Source organism: Rattus norvegicus, chromosome 19, assembly GCF_021556685.1.
Source record: "Rattus norvegicus strain SHRSP/BbbUtx chromosome 19, alternate assembly SHRSP_T2T, whole genome shotgun sequence".
Taxonomy (NCBI): Eukaryota; Metazoa; Chordata; class Mammalia; order Rodentia; family Muridae; genus Rattus; species Rattus norvegicus.
Genome location: NC_141552.1, coordinates 39444245 through 39459817, shown reverse-complemented (window position 1 = coordinate 39459817; position 15573 = coordinate 39444245). Strand labels below are relative to the sequence as shown.

General features: G+C 47.8%; 1 non-coding gene across 1 annotated transcript; it reads right to left on the bottom strand.

The window, feature by feature from the left end:
- Positions 1–15208: 15208 nt before the first annotated feature.
- LOC120098752 (U6 spliceosomal RNA) lies at positions 15209–15312 on the bottom strand. The gene has a single exon (XR_015644503.1). It is a non-coding gene; the product is annotated as a U6 spliceosomal RNA (small nuclear RNA).
- Between the last annotated feature and the right edge of the window lie 261 nt (positions 15313–15573).

Here is a 15573-nt window from a genome sequence, read left to right as displayed (position 1 = left end):
TCACACACACACACACCATATACTCACACACACTCTCTCTCTCACACACACACCATATACTCACACACACTCTCACACACACTCACACTCACACACACATGCACACTCACAGTTAACACTCATCTCTTCACTAGTCACATGCTCTACCACTGTAGGAATGCGTGCCCCACGATGGGAGTCTTCCTCTGTTTCTTTCCACCTTCATTTTTGAGTTGAGGGGTTTCATACGAAGCTGGGTGCTTGTCAGTTTGGCGAGAGTGGTCAGCAAGCTCCAGGGCTCAGCTGCCCTCATCCTTTTAGCACTGGGGCTACAGACAGGCACTGTATTGCTGGTGTGAACGTTGGTGCCGGGATCTGAGCACAGGTCTTTGTGTGCACATTTCACTTGTGAGCTTTGTGTGTTGTGTTTACATTGCTACTGCATTGAACCCAGGGCCATGTGCATGCTGGGAAAGCACTCCATTGTTGATCCTGACCCTGGCCTGGCAGGGAATTTTGTCTCGGTCACCATTTGTCTTGGTGCTTGCCATCCATACTTGTCCAGATGTTGCTTCAATGAAAGTCACTATGGACATAAGAATGAACGCTAAGCAAAAGGCTTAGGTGGTCTGGTCACAGAAGTCGAGCACCCACACTACGAGTATCATTGAGGAGGTTCTCCGTGTCCTACCTGGTCCTGATAACCATGTGATGCTGGAACGGGGAGTCTTAGTTACTGTCTATCGATGTAATGACCATGACCAAGGCAACTTTAGAGTTTATTTGGTGCTTACAGTTTCAGAGGTATAGAGTTCATGACTTGTGGCAGAGAGCATGGCCGCAGTCAGGAAGGCATGGCACTGGAGCAGTAGCTTAGAACTCACATCTTGAAACACAAGCATGAGGCAGAGAGAGCTAACTGGAAATGGTGTGGGCTTTTGAAACCTCAAACCTTGCCCCCAGTGACACACCTTCAACAAGGCCACACCTCCTAATCCTTCCCAAACACTTCCACCAACTGGGGACCAAGCATTCAAAAATATGAGCCTATGAAAGAGATGTTCATCCAAACCACCACAGGCAAGGATGATGGTTGCAGAAGGGCAGAAGAGGACTCCTGAGCTGGGACATGGTCCGTCAGTCAGACTACCTGCCTAGACTCCTCCAATGAGAGGCTGGGAACTGGCTTTGTGGTGTCACAGTTACCTGGTATGTCAGCTCCTGAGCTCATTTCTAGCCCATTTTGGGCGGAGTGGGATGTAGATACTAATGATCCTCTCTCTAAAGTATCCACTGGGTGTAAGATTCAAGGTGTTCAGGCTGGTGAAGCCCTGCCCACTGCTTCTCCACCAGCCTTCCCTCATGGGCTCACCAAGGTAGACTTTGGTGGTATGCGCTCCCTATCTGGGGTGAGGAGACTTCTGTGTTGTGCCTCCCCAGAAAACGTTTTGTCATACAACACGAGTGATTTCATGTGACACCGACTGTATGTACGGTTGTATGTGGATGGATGTTCAACCTGTAATGTATATTCCCTGTGCAGTACCTGAGACTCCATAGAAGCCAGCATGTGGCTCTGAGAATCACAGATGCATGCACCTGTTCATGTGTGCATTGTGTGTACTTTTTGCATATGTGTGGGCCCAAGTGTATGAAGGTACATGTGCATATGTATGCATTTGTATGTGGAGGCCCGGGGTGGATCATCCTCAATTCTTCCATTTTATGCATCAAGGGAGTGTCTTTCAATCAAACCCAGAGTTCACTGATGTGGCTATTCCAGATTGTTCTGGGGATCCTCTGACTGCTTTCAGTGATGGGAGTACAGTGGGTCGCTAACCCCATCAGGCATTTATGTGGCTTCTGGTCTTGATTCTAGTGTCACACCAGAAGAGCTTGAACCATTGGTTCATCTCACCAACCCCACCCCTTCCCTAACATCCCTCATCACCTAGGTTTCCTCTTCACGCAGATAGACCTTCATTTCCTTTGGAGAATCTTTTGGGTTTTGTTGTTGTTTTGGCTTTGACATCTGCTCCTCAAGCTTCCATCTCCTGTGGCTGGCATCCCCACACCTGACAGAGTCTTTGGAATTTTCTGGTTCAAGTTCATGTTCTCAGGGCCCCTCTGCCTATATCAAATCCCTATGTACCTCAAAGAAGCGTCTGGACACTGAGAATGACCAGGAAGGCCCCGAGTCACCTCTTGGGAGCTGTTGGGGGTAGATTGTAGAGAAAGGGGTCTGGTCCTCCCTGTCATTCACCCTGGGAATTTTTGGGTGTCTCTCATGGGTGTCCTGTGCCTTGCAGAAGTCACCAATATCCCTGGCTCCTGGATGATGTTGGGGAAGCCCACCCTCCAGTGGGGACAGCCAAGTTCATCTCTAGCCACAGCCCTGTTGCATGTGGGAGGCACAAGCTCCCCAGGAAGGACTACTGGGTTGCAGGCCCAGAAGGGGCAGAGATGTGACACCTGCACGCCGGCCTGCAGGGTGTGGAGAGTGCAGGTACTGGAGAAAGCAGCCTTGGGAGGGATGTTAGATTTCCAAGACAACGTAAAGAGAAGGCAGGAAGAGAACAGGCTGACCTTCCACAGATTAGAGTGTGTTTATTAGCATACGCTATTAAAACAGCAAGGGTCAGCCTCACTCTCAGGAGAAATGGAGGAATCTACAAGGGGGAAAAGCTGGTCAGGAACCTCTGTAGGGACAGGGTGAGGAGATTCGGAAGGAGGAAATTGTTGCAGCTGTAGAGGAGCTTCCTGTGGTTCTTCAGTGTCTCCCCACTGAAATTGTTTGCCCAAGGCAAGACAGACCATCTTGGGAGACAGGCTGCCCCAGTAGACAATCCTTTCTGATCCAGGCCAGCTGTAACCCCACAGGAACGTGTTTTTACAACCAAGCTCCTCCATCACACTCCATCACACGGGCACAGAACTGGGAGACAGAGGTGCTCCCTCGGTGCCCATGCTAGCTGTGCTACGGCTTGTGAGTCTCACGGACATCTCTGCACTGCCCAGGGCATAGAATAGAATCAATTAAGAGGAGTACCACCCACCTAGAGTCCCCCAGTGAAGGGCTGAGGCATGGCTCAGTGGTAGAGCCCCCCACCCCCACACACACACACCTAGAACCCTCCAGTGAGAGGCTGGAGGTTTGGTTCAGCGGCACAATCCTGGCCTGCCATGCTCACAGGCCTCGGTTCTGTCCTAGTCCAGTTAAACAAAATAGAGAGGCCAGTTTTTCATTCTTCGTGTTGGCTGGAACAAATATCTCATAAATGGAGGAGCATGTGCAAGCCAGGTTTGTTTGCTTATATGCGATCTCTGCTTCCAGCACACAAGGTCCCTGAGAGCAAAAGCTATGTCCTCCTTGTCCCCCCAGCGTGGGGCAAATGATTCCTTGTGCAGTTTCAGGTTCTTAATCCCATCCCTTGGTACCAGAGCCCAGTGATCAGCTGCACATCACTGGGATAAAATGCCCAAAAGGAACAGCTTAGGGATCAGAAAGGCTCGTTTTGTGCTGAGTCTCAAGGGTTTGGTCCGTATCACCTGATCCCTTTGCTTGGAGCCTAAGGCGAGGCAGAGAAGCACTGTGGGACCCGCTACTTGTGATGGACTCACCTCCTAAAGCCCCACTTTCCCATGGCCCAGGAAATGCTAATGCCATAAGTAGATGAGTCCCTGTGAGGACAGTGTCCTCTGGTCTTCCCCAAGGTCAGGCTCTGCTTGTGGCTGTATGGAGAACCAAGCCTGAAATACATGAGTTTTGGGGACCTCTCAGATCGTGGCCAAATCACAAAGTCCAGGACAAAGAGTTTACTAGGGAGGTAAACCCAGGCAGACTTCTTTGATTATGTGCAAGAAACTTCTACCTGGCAGGGGTGGCACACACCTTTAGTCCCAGCACTCAGGAAGGAGAGGCACGTGGATCTCTGTGAGTTTGAGACCAGCCAAGTCTGCAGAGCAAGTTCCAGGACAGCCAGGGATACAAAAGAACCCTGTCTCAAACAAACAAACAAACAAACAAACAACAACAAAAACAAACCAGGCTGTGGTGGTGCATATCTTTAATCCCAGGACTTGAGAAACAAGTGGATCTATGAGTTCAAGACCAGCCTGGCCTTAAACTCCTGTTTTAAGACCAAGTATGGTGATGCATGTGTATGACTTCAGCATTCAGGGGGCTGCAGCAGAAGGGTGATGCTTCTAAAGGCCATCTGAGCTATATAGCAAAACTCTACCTCAAGGAAAAGCAAAAGCTCAGTTAGGGAGATACAGAAGCGTGTGGGATCCCAGAGGTGGGCCCAGGGTTCCTATGCTATAGAACTGGACTAAGGGCCACAGGGAATGGAAAATGGAGTTTGGGGCTAAGCCAAGGAAGGTTAGTGCCGGGAGGGCAATGTGAGGATGGATGATGGCTCAGTGGGTATGGTGTTCATTAGACCAATGTGAGTACATGAGTTCAAATCCTCGCACCCACCTAAGAAGCCAGGCTGTGTAACTCTAGCACTTGGTAGGCAGAAGGAGAGAGGAGCAAGTTCAGTGAGTGACCACATGCAACCACACACAGACACATGCATACAACCTATGACCATGTACACAGGCAAAGATCCCCATACACAACATCAACATGTAGCGGCTCATGTTCTCATTCTAATTGTTTTATCCAAAACCCTGTTTGCAGTGTCTCTCACGGGAGGCTAAAAGAAACCTGTCCCAGGTTGGTTTTTGACTGGTCAATAGTTACTGGTCTGGGCAGGGAGACAGAGGGGGGACTTTTAGGATTCCCAGGAAGGGACTGAGGAAGGAGGAAGAGGGGATTCCACTATGGACCATGCTGGAAAGATGCAGGGTGGAGAGACAGCCCACATATAGGTGCAGGGAGGAAGTGGCCCCAGGAGGGCTGCCCAGCAGGGTCCGGGGCAGCAAAGATGAAATATAGAGTTAATAAGTATTAACTCAGAAATATCAGAGGGGAGTGTTTATCCACGTGGAGTCAGGGAGTGACCCAACCATTGAACTGCTTAGAGCATATTAAATATAAGGCCGTGTGTGTGTGTGTGTGTGTGTGTGTGTGTGTGTGTGTGTGTGTTTCTTGAATTCAAAACATTTGGGCAGGTAGCAAGGAGTGCACACACATCAGCTGGGAGTTTACAGCTGATTAAGGTACTACCATCTCATTTACACGTGCACACATATAATTAATTGATGTGTTCACTTTGTTGGGCCTTGTAATGGGATTCTTGGTGAAATAGTTTTCAGGATGTTTTTATGACACTGCTTTTAGTAAATTATATTAATGGCGGAATTGAGAATCAGTGTTCATTCTCTTTCTCTTGCCTGTCTGACCATCTGGGTCATCTGTCTGTCTGCCTGCCTGCCTGTCTGTCTGCCTGTCTATCTTTCTCAATCTTTCAATGTGCGTGACAGTGTTTGTCTGTCTGTCTCAATGTGTATCTATGTCTGTCCATTTGTCCCACTCACTCTCTCGATGTGTGTGTCAGTGTCTATCTCTCAATGTGTGTGTGTGTCTGTCTCTCTCACTCTTTCTCTCTTGATGTGTCTGTGTCTGTCCTTCTGTCTCGATGTGTGTGTCTGTGTCCCTGAGTATAGGCATGCTCATGTCATGGCATTCTTTTTGAGGTCAGAGGTCAGCCTCCAGGGCTGGGTTTGCCTTCTTATTTCAGACAGGGCGTCTTAGTCACTTAAGGTCAAGCTGAGGGTTTCTCTGTGTTGTCCTGTCTCTGCCTTCCATATCCACGAACCCCGGACTGCACAGCCAGCACTCTACTCTACTGGCTGAGCCATTGCCCAGGCCCCGAAATTCATGCACCAAGGACAAAGCAGAGGAGATCCATCCAGTCAGCTGAGACCTTAACAGAACAAAATGGATCTTCCGTGTGTGAAGAGATAAAGAGGTGCCTAAGGCCTTTGACTACAAACCACAGCAGCTTCCCTGTGTCTACCCCACTGAGCCACCATTTATCAAGCCTCTTGCATCACACTGACTGTTCCTTCACACACACACACACACACACACACACACACACACACACACACACACACACGATGTTCCCCAACTCAGACTGTGATGTGAAAATGAACCTCCTGAACTGTTGGGATTTTCATTTTTACTACACAACATGAGATATTCAGCATTTTATTATGGAGGGGTTTTGTATCTGGTAGTTTAAATAGGAATGGCCCCTATAAGCTCATGTGTTTGAACACTTGGTCTGCAGTTGGTGAAACTGTTTGGGAAGAATGAGGAGGCATGGCCTTGCTGGGGGAGTGTGCGATTGGAGGTGACAATTTTGGAGTTTTGGTTTCTTAAATAAAAACATGGGAGTGTTATAACAGTACGTTGTTTTACTCCCAGGGGTGGGATATGGGGCTGCTTCAGACTGCCCACAGCAGCTGACTGTGATTTGCCTCGTGCTCTAGCAGAGGCCTGGTTGGTTGTTGGTAGCCACAGTTTGCTAAGTAGTCCTGCTCAGTGAATACACAAGAAGAAGAAATTAGATATCAGGGGTTGGGGATTTAGCTCAGTGGTAGAGCGCTTGCTTAGGAAGCGCAAGGTCCTGGGTTCGGTCCCCAGCTCCAAAAAAAAAGAACCAAAAAAAAAAAAATTAGATATCCTGGTCAAACTTGTCCCAAGGAACTCGACACCCCAATCAGCAGGCAGTAGTCTAAAGATAATGATGCCCCCTGCCAACCCCTGACTGTGTTCAGGGATTTCTTTCCCTTCCTCTCTCTCCTTTTTCTCTCTTATCTAGGATTAGGGGTTTGGAAGGGTGGAGAAGGCTGGAAAAAAGAAGAGCCCCCCAAGTAGCAAAAAGCCACTTACAGAGATGGGTTTTGAGGTTTCAGAAACCTGTACTGTGGTGATTTGATTGGTGTGGCCACCACAGATGGACGCGTTTAAATGCTTGGCCATAGGAAATGGCTGGATTAGGGGGTGTGGCCTTGTTGGAGGAAGTGTGGAGGTGGACTTTAAGGACTCCTATGTTCAAGTCTGATCAGTGTGATCCAGTTTCCTTCCTGCTGCCTTTGAATCAAGATGTAGAACTCTAGGCTCCTCTAGTACCATATCTGCCTGCACTCTGCCATGTTTTCTGTGAGGATGATAGACTAAACCTCTGATATTCTAAGCCAGACCAAACTAAATGTTTTCTCTGTTAAGTTGCCTTGGTCATGGTGTCTCTTCATAGCAATGGAAACCCTGACTGAGGCATGTCATTCCCAGGTAGTTCTCTCTGCCTCACGCTTTGGATCAAGATGTAAGCTCTCAGCTACTATGCCTGCCTGACTGCTGCCATGCTCCCCACCATAATGGTCATGGACTCTAACCTTCTGGACCCCTAAGCCCCCAAATTAAACATGTTCTTTTTTTTTTTTTTTTTTTGGTTCTTTTTTTCGGAGCTGGGGACCGAACCCAGGGCCTTGCGCTTCCTAGGCAAGTGCTCTACCACTGAGCTAAATCCCCAACCCCTAAACATGTTCTTTTATAAGTCGACTTGGTTATGTTGTCTTATCACAGGAATTGGAAGTTAACTAACACAGGATCAGGTGGTTACACCCAGCTGTGGGCTAATGCAGGGAACATGTGAGTTTGACTGCACTCAGCTCGTACATCCATAGTTGCAGTGTACCGAATCCATTATCTCAGCACTTAGGGAGCTAAGGCAAGAAAAGCCTGAGTTCAAGACTAGCCTGGGGTACAGAGTGACACTGTACTCAAGATAAAATGCAGGTCCAGGGACGTGGCTCAGTTGGTAGAGAATTCGCCTGGTGTCTGAGGGTCTCTGTGACTGTGCTCACACAACACACATCGTGACCAAAAGCAGCTTAGGTACCCAGGGTTCATTTCATCTGACAATTGTTAGGTCATTATCTAGGAAAGTCAGGACAGGATTTCAAGGTAGGACCTGGAGGCAGAAACTGGTGCAGAAGCCATAGAAGGATGCTTTCCATGGCTTGCTCATGTCTTCTTATACATCCCAAGACTACAAGCCTAGGGGTGGCAACTGCTCACTGTAAGATGGGCCTATTTATGCCATTCATTATTAATCAAGAAAATAAGTTTGCCCACAGGTCAACTGGTGGAAGGGCATTTTCTCACTTAAGGTCCTGGCTTCCCAGATAACACTAGCCTCTATCAAGCTGACACGCTACTGTTAAACCATAACCTTTCCTTTCTTGGTTATTCCCAAGATCTTACATTAATATCAATATCACAGTATAGAACATTCCAACTTTTTAAAATTCCAGTCTTTAAAAATTCAAACACTTTCAAAGTTCAATCTCTTTAAAACATCCAACATCTCTTACAAATTCAGAGCCTCTCTTTAAGTCTCTTAAAAAATTCAAAGTTGGGTTGGGGATTTGGCACAGTGGAAGAGCGCTTGCCTAGTAAGCGCAAGGCCCTGGGTTCGGTCCCCAGCTCCGAAAAAAAGAAAAGAAAAAAAAAAGTTCAAAGTCTCTCTAAAATATCCAGGGTCTCATAAATGTAGGTTCCTGTAAAAAAAAATATTAAATAACTTCTTACTCTAAGAGAGGAAAACCAGGGCACAATTACAATCAAAGCAAAGCAAAACAGAAGTGTACCGGTGTATAGAGTTCAGTGTTTGACACCTGGGACTCATCCTCAATCTTCTGAGTTCCTCAGGCCGTGGCAGCAGAGTGAGCATCTGAGTCTGCCATCCATAGCACATGCACCTTGTAGATGCAGGTTCACCCATGACTGTGCTAGGAGCTTGGCCCATAGTCCTGGGGTCTCTGCAATGCTGGGGTCTCCATTGCATCTGGGCTGCGCCTTTGCTGGTAGCCTGTCCTGGGCCTCTCCCATGGTGCCACTCTTCAGCCTCTCTCCATTACTGCCTCAGTCCACTACTACCTGACTAATGGCCTCTCATAGAACCAAGCTTCAGCTCCTGTCCTCGACCCCCTCATGCCTTCAAACACAGTGCCACATGAGAAACTCATACACATTACCAGCCTCAGCTGTCAGCATGAGATACAGTTGGCCCCTTCTGGACCATAGCTTTTATGCAGACCATAAGGAAACACCTCAATGATGCTGGTCTCTTCTTAATCACCACTAATTTCTCAGCCCCAGCTGACCAGCGTCAATCGTCCCAGTAACGGAAAGTTTCATCTCAGTGTTTCCGGGGTTTACTCCCAGCTGACTCTTCAGACTCAGCAGATCAGAACCACAGATTCTTAGTCAAAACATCACATCAACAACAACCCTGATAGAATCTTTGCTTCCCTCTGAAAGCTCACAAGCCAGGCCTTCATTATCTGAGTTGCTCACAGAGTCTTCTGAGCTCCCACAACAGCCCATTACTCTCTGAGCGCTCAATGGCTTTCTCCAGTCCAAAGTCCCAAAGTCCTTCCAGAATCCACCCAAAAACAACACAGTCAGGTCCTCACAGCAATAGCCATCTCTCAGCCCAATTTCTGTCTTGGTTGGGTTCCTTTTGCTGAGATAAAACATCACCACCATTCCAGCACTTGGGAGACGGAGGCAGGAGAGCTGGCAGTCAAGGTCGTCCTTGGTTATATATGAGGTTTGAGGGTAGCTGCGGCATCAGACACTGTCTCAAACAATGAAAAGATAAAACACTTTTAATTTCTGTCTCCAGTTCGCAGCAGGTATTATACAGATATAATCCAATTGTCAGTTGGAAATCAGGTATTAGTTATCTAGTTCTTGTCTTCTTTCTGTTTGAAAGGCTGTCAAGTATCAGGAGCCCCACCCATGGGAGCCATCTTAGCATCTCTCCCTGCTACAGGACATGCACAGAAGTGAGGTAAAGTGAGAAGGCCTTAAAATGGGCTCCTGGCTCATGTAAGGCCTGTGATGCAGTCCTGTGCTCTGGGCCTGAGGTGAGCCTGGATGGCTGGAGGCTGCTTCCCTCACGCTGACCGGAAAGGAGAGAGAGAGAGAGAGAGGGAGAGAGAGAGAGAGAGAGAGAGAGAGAGAGAGAGAGAGAGAGAGAGAGCCAGAGCCAGCAAAAAAGAGGCAAAAGACAAAGGTAAACCCCAGCCACCCTGTGCTGTTTTTTGTCAACTTGACACAGACCCTCGGGTAATTTGGGAAGAAACTCTAATTAAAGAATTTCCTCCGTCAGATTTCCTGTAGGCAGGACCGTGGTGTTTTCTTGATTAATTATTGATGTGGGAGGGCCTGCCCACTGTGGTGTTTTCTTGATTAATTATTGATGTGGGAGGGCCTGGCCAATGTGGGTAGTTGGTCTAGAACCAACCCTGAAAGGTTGGTCCTGGGCTGTAGAGGAAATCGGACTGCAGAAGCCTTTGGGAGCCAGCATCCCCAAGTAAGCAAGAAAGCCAGTAAGCAGCATCCTTTGTGGCCTCTGCCTCAGCTCCTGCCTTGAATGTCTTCTCTGACTCTTTCAATGATGAACCATGAGGTACAAGATAAAATAACCCTCTCCTCCACTCAGTGTCTTTGTCGCTGTTTTGTTTGTAGTTTTATCCGCCCAGAATACCCAGTGTTTTGTCTGCATGCTTGTCTGTACCACTTGTCTGCCTGGTGTCCAAGGAGACCAGAAGAGGACTCTTTGGAACTGGAGTTATAGACAGTTATGAGCTGTCTTACAGGTCCTGGAAATAGAACCTGAGTCATCCGGAAGAGCAGAGAGTACTGGTAATGACTGCACCGTCTCTCTAGCCCCTTTGGTTTTGAGACAGGGGTTTCTCTATGTAGCTCTGGCTGCCTGGAAATTGTTATGTAGACCAAGTTGATCTGAAACTCACAGAGATCTACCTGCTTCTGGCTCCTAAGTGTTGGAATTAGAGGTGAGTGCCACTGTGTCCAGCCCTGATTGGTTTTGGTCTATGTTTTAGTATAGCAACTGAAAGCCTAACTGTTCTAGTCTAACTGTGCCTGCCCACTGTGCCGCCCAGTCTCCAACCCTACCGATAGTTCATTAAGTTATAGATTCACCAACATCAATCCAGGGCTAAGGTCAGAGCCCTCAAGACCCACACATTTTCTAGCCTGGCTCTGAACAGTGTGCTGGGGACAGAGCAGAAGCCTCACACCCCAGGTTTTGCCTGGAGGAGATCGTTAGATCAAACAGCAGCAGTGCCAGCTCCTGCTCTAGCTTCTGCTGTCAGGAATGCCTGAGACAATGGGCTTAGAACAGGAGGCCGAGGTGGAGTTGCAGATTACAGTTTCAAGGCTGACTTGGCAAGACTGTCTCCACAAAATGGAAAGAGCTGAGAAGTAGAGCTTCTACCAAGGATCCGCCAGTCAGGAGCTGGAGGAATGGCTCAGTGGTAGAGCTCCTGCCTAGAATGCCCAGCAAGAGACTGGGCACTCGGAGGTAGAGTACCTGCTTAGAATCCACCAATGAGGTGCTGGCAGTGTGGCTCACTGGTAGAACCCCTGCCTAGACTCTACTGACTGGGGCCATGGCTCAGCAGCAGAACTCCTATCTAGAATCCCACAGTGAGGGGCCATACCATCTACCCAATCTCTGAGACTGCTCTGACATCCGGTTACTTCCCTCTGGTGGCTGTGGTATGTGGCCTACAGCAGATTCCTGTTCAGAGGGAGGTAGGGCCTATCTCTGGCTCAAACCTTTAGCCTCCTTTGTCTTCCCTTCAGGTCAGGGAGTACTCACCTGTAACCTTATGTCCCTCTCTTCCCAAGACAGAGCCATTTGGCATCCTGTGTGAGGGGTGGCTGGTCCACTGTAGGCTCGGAGAGTACCTCACACTGTATTTCTCTGATTGGTTTGGAAATCTATCTATCTATCTATCTATCTATCTATCTATCTATCTATCTATCCATCTATCACCTATCTATCATCTATCTATCCATCTATCATCTATCTATCCATCTGTCATCTATCTATCTATCTATCTATCTATCTATCTATCTAATATATCTATCAATCTATCTATCTATAATCTATCTATCCATCCATCCATCTATCATCTATCTATCCATCATCTATCTATCTATCATCTATCTATCATCTATCTATCCATCTGTCATCTATCTATCCATCATCTATCTATCATCTAGCTATCTATCCATCCATCATCTATCTATCTATCTATCTATCTATCTATCTATCTATCTATCATCTATCCATCTGTCATCTATCTATCTATCTATCTATCTATCTATCTATCTATCATCTATCTATCTATCCATCTGTCATCTATCTATCTATCTATCTATCTATCTATCTATCTATCTATCATCTATCTATTTATCATCTATCTATCATCCATCCATCCATCCATCTATCTTCTAGGAGTAGAACTCAAAATCCCACAGACTCCACTCTGCCAATGAGCCACGCCCTCTTCCCTCCACATCTTGCCATCCTTACTGTCGGTGACGTCAGAGTTCGGCTGAGAGGCCGCACAGCTCTGCAGTTAAATTTGAAGGGCTAGGCTCAAATCCCATCCTCACCACACACTTCCCATGTGATTTGGGGTAGCTTCTTAACCTCCCTGTGCCTCCATCTCTCCACCTAACAGAAGGGAACAGTGCTATTTACTGCCAACCTTGCGGTCGCCAATGCTGCAGCTGCACCTCTAAAGCGACTGCTAGGGTGTCCATACCGCCAGGCTCAAGGTGCTGCACCAACATCAGGTTTCACAGAAGCTCTCCTGCTTTCTTCCATCCCGTTTGGTCTCTCTGGGTCCCTAGGCATGGATGGCAGCGGCTGGCTCTGTCGGCGGTGTTCCCCGGCTGCCTACTCCCAGCACGGCCCCTCTCTTCCTTTTCCCTTACTCCTGCAGCTTTGTGGTGCCTGGGTTCCCACGCCATCTCCACCTCTCCTTTTGCACCTCCGCCTTGGGGTGACCAGATCCCTTGCCTCTTGGGACGGCTTTCTAGCACTTTCCCCCCTTTTAAGAGATTGACTGCAATTTCTATAATAACATCACATTAGCCAGAAATTAATGTCCTCATTAAGACAGCAATTAGGCACATTAGCGTGGCAATAAAGGAGAAGCTTATGGAATAATTGCGGGTTCCAAAATGCCTTTAATTTAGTATTTTATACTGTGCTGTGTGATTAATTTTTTCCCTTGGCAGAAGATAATAAGAAAAATGTCTGAATTTGAACATTTGTTCAAAGGAAAGTGGTGCCCGCCCCTTTAAACAGCTGACGTCTGTTTTTTTCCATACCCCATGTTCTGACCATGGAGAGGCAGGCAAGGAAGGTGGACAGTGAATCAGGGGGCACAGGGACGTCTCATCTCAGGAGCATTTCTTTGCCCTGAACAATGTCTGCTTGTTTGTTTCTACTGGGCTACATCTCCTGAGTTCATATGTGTTTAGCAATGTCTGGGGAAGCTAACAGTTCTGCCCACGTGTATGGTTTCTCACTGTGGGAAATGTCTAGTCTATCAGATGGCAAAATAACACAAAACTCCATTTCACAGAAACTGTGAGAGTTGAAGGGATGGCTCAGAGGTTTGGAACACTGACTGCTCTTCTAGAGGATCCAGGTTCAATACCCAGCTCCTACATGGTGGCTTCCAGTGGCCTGTAACCCAGGGCCAGGGGGATCCAATGCCTTCTCCTGGCCTCCAAGACACCAGGTACATATGTGGTACGCACATATACACGTCAGATGTACACATAAAGTAAACTTCATGTGCTCAGGGTTGAATCCACTAGGTCGGGACCCCTGCTGGGAGTGCTTGCCTGCTTGACTTGGCTATGTTTCCTTCTGCAGAAATAAAAGTATGGGGCCCTGGAAAAATACTTTGGATTGTGGGAGCCCAGACCGAATTTGAACACTACCACGATAAAAGAAACAGGTGTCCCCATGAAATAGTGGCAAGATTTTTTATTTTATTTATTTATTTTTTTAGTGTACATGGTCTTTTTTAAAAATTCCCTTTACTATTTTTTATGTGAATTGGTGGTTTTGCTTGTATGTGTGAGGGTACTGGATCCCCTGCAACTGGAGTTACAGATGGCTATGAGCTGCCATGTGGGTGCTGAGAATTGAAACGCAGGAAGAAGTCAGTGCTCTTAACCTCTGAGCCATCTCTCCAGCCCTGCTCCCCTTCAAAAAAATGCTATAGCCCAGACTAGCATGTGCAGGGGCCCTGGGGTAGGGTGGAGCTTGAAGAATGGGCTTCGGCCAGAGACTGGTTTGGCTGGTAGGGAGTGAGGCCGGAGAAAGGAGTGGTGTATCAGAAATGTACCAAAGGGCAGAAACATGGGGAAAAACTTGAGAAAGCACCCAGACTGAATGCTGAAAAGCTACCCATAGGGTCAGCTATCTGCTGTGAGACAAGCGCCACAGAAGTCCAGCTGCTCAGGACAATCAACGTTAATTGTGCTCCAGAGTGAACCTGGGAGTCTCACTCTCCCTAGGTTACATGTGGCACTCTGATGGCTGTGGGGTGGTCTACAGCAGGACTCTGCCCCACGTCTCCCATCCTCCTGCAGGTTAGTGCAAGCCTGCGCATGGGGCAGAGGCCAGGGTCCCAGATTCTAGAACAACAGTCAGCACTCTTTCCGGTCCCCGTGCGGACTGTCAGTCACTGAGCCGGCATGATGCACTTCTACTTGCCCAGCAGGCCTCCCAAGCTGAGTTCAGTTCCCGGAACCAGAGTTCAAATCTTGAAAGCCAGGGGAAGATGGAGGTGGAGAGCCAGTTCTTCAGCCTTGCTCTTTGACCTCTGCACACACACTGAGCTGGTTAGCTTTATGTCAACGTGACACAGGCTAGAGTCATCTGAGAGGGGAAAACCTCCATTGAGAAAATGCCCCCACACGACTGGGCTGTAGGCAAGCCTGTAGGGCATTATCTTAGTTAGTGACTTAGGTGACAGGGCCCATCCCACCAGGCAAGAAGGAGACCACTACCACGATTTCTGTAAATGCTTGCTGACCAGGACGATGAACACTGGCCATCCTTAGGGATTCCCGAGAATGTACAAGAATTTCTTTAGTCATGTGCTTATAAAGGCAGAACCCAAAAGGCCACTTCCTGCCTTTGTCCAGTCGGGGACAAACATACATCCTGATGTACTTTCTGCTTATGTACGTGCGTACCTCTCGCCTGCGTGTGAATGGAGTACATCCCATGCATTGGGGCAACCAACCTTGCTTACAGACGTGAAAATGTGTGGTTTGTTATCTTACATGAACAACAGCTCCAGTTTTCCAGGAAGTTTCTGTTCTCTCTCTCTCTCTCTCTCTCTCTCTCTCTCTCTCTCTCTCTCTCTCTGCTTCATGAGTTTGCGTGTCATCCTTGCACAGGAACCGTGCTAATCTCTGTTTTGTTCCAATTTTAGTATATGTGCTGCCGAAGTGAGCACGTTTACAGATCTCTTAAGCACAGAAATTTAAACTTAAAATGTAGCTTTGGCCATCACACATCCCTGGGTTGGTGGTTCTATAAGAAAGCAGGCTGAACCATGTGAAGCAGGGGGTGGGCAGCACCCTCCACGGCCTCTGCATCAGCTCCTGCCTCCAGGTTCCTGCCTGGCTTCAGTTCCTGTCCTGACTTCCTCCGATGATGAACATTGATGTGGAATTATAAACCTAATAAACCCTTTCTTCCCCAACTTGATTCATCA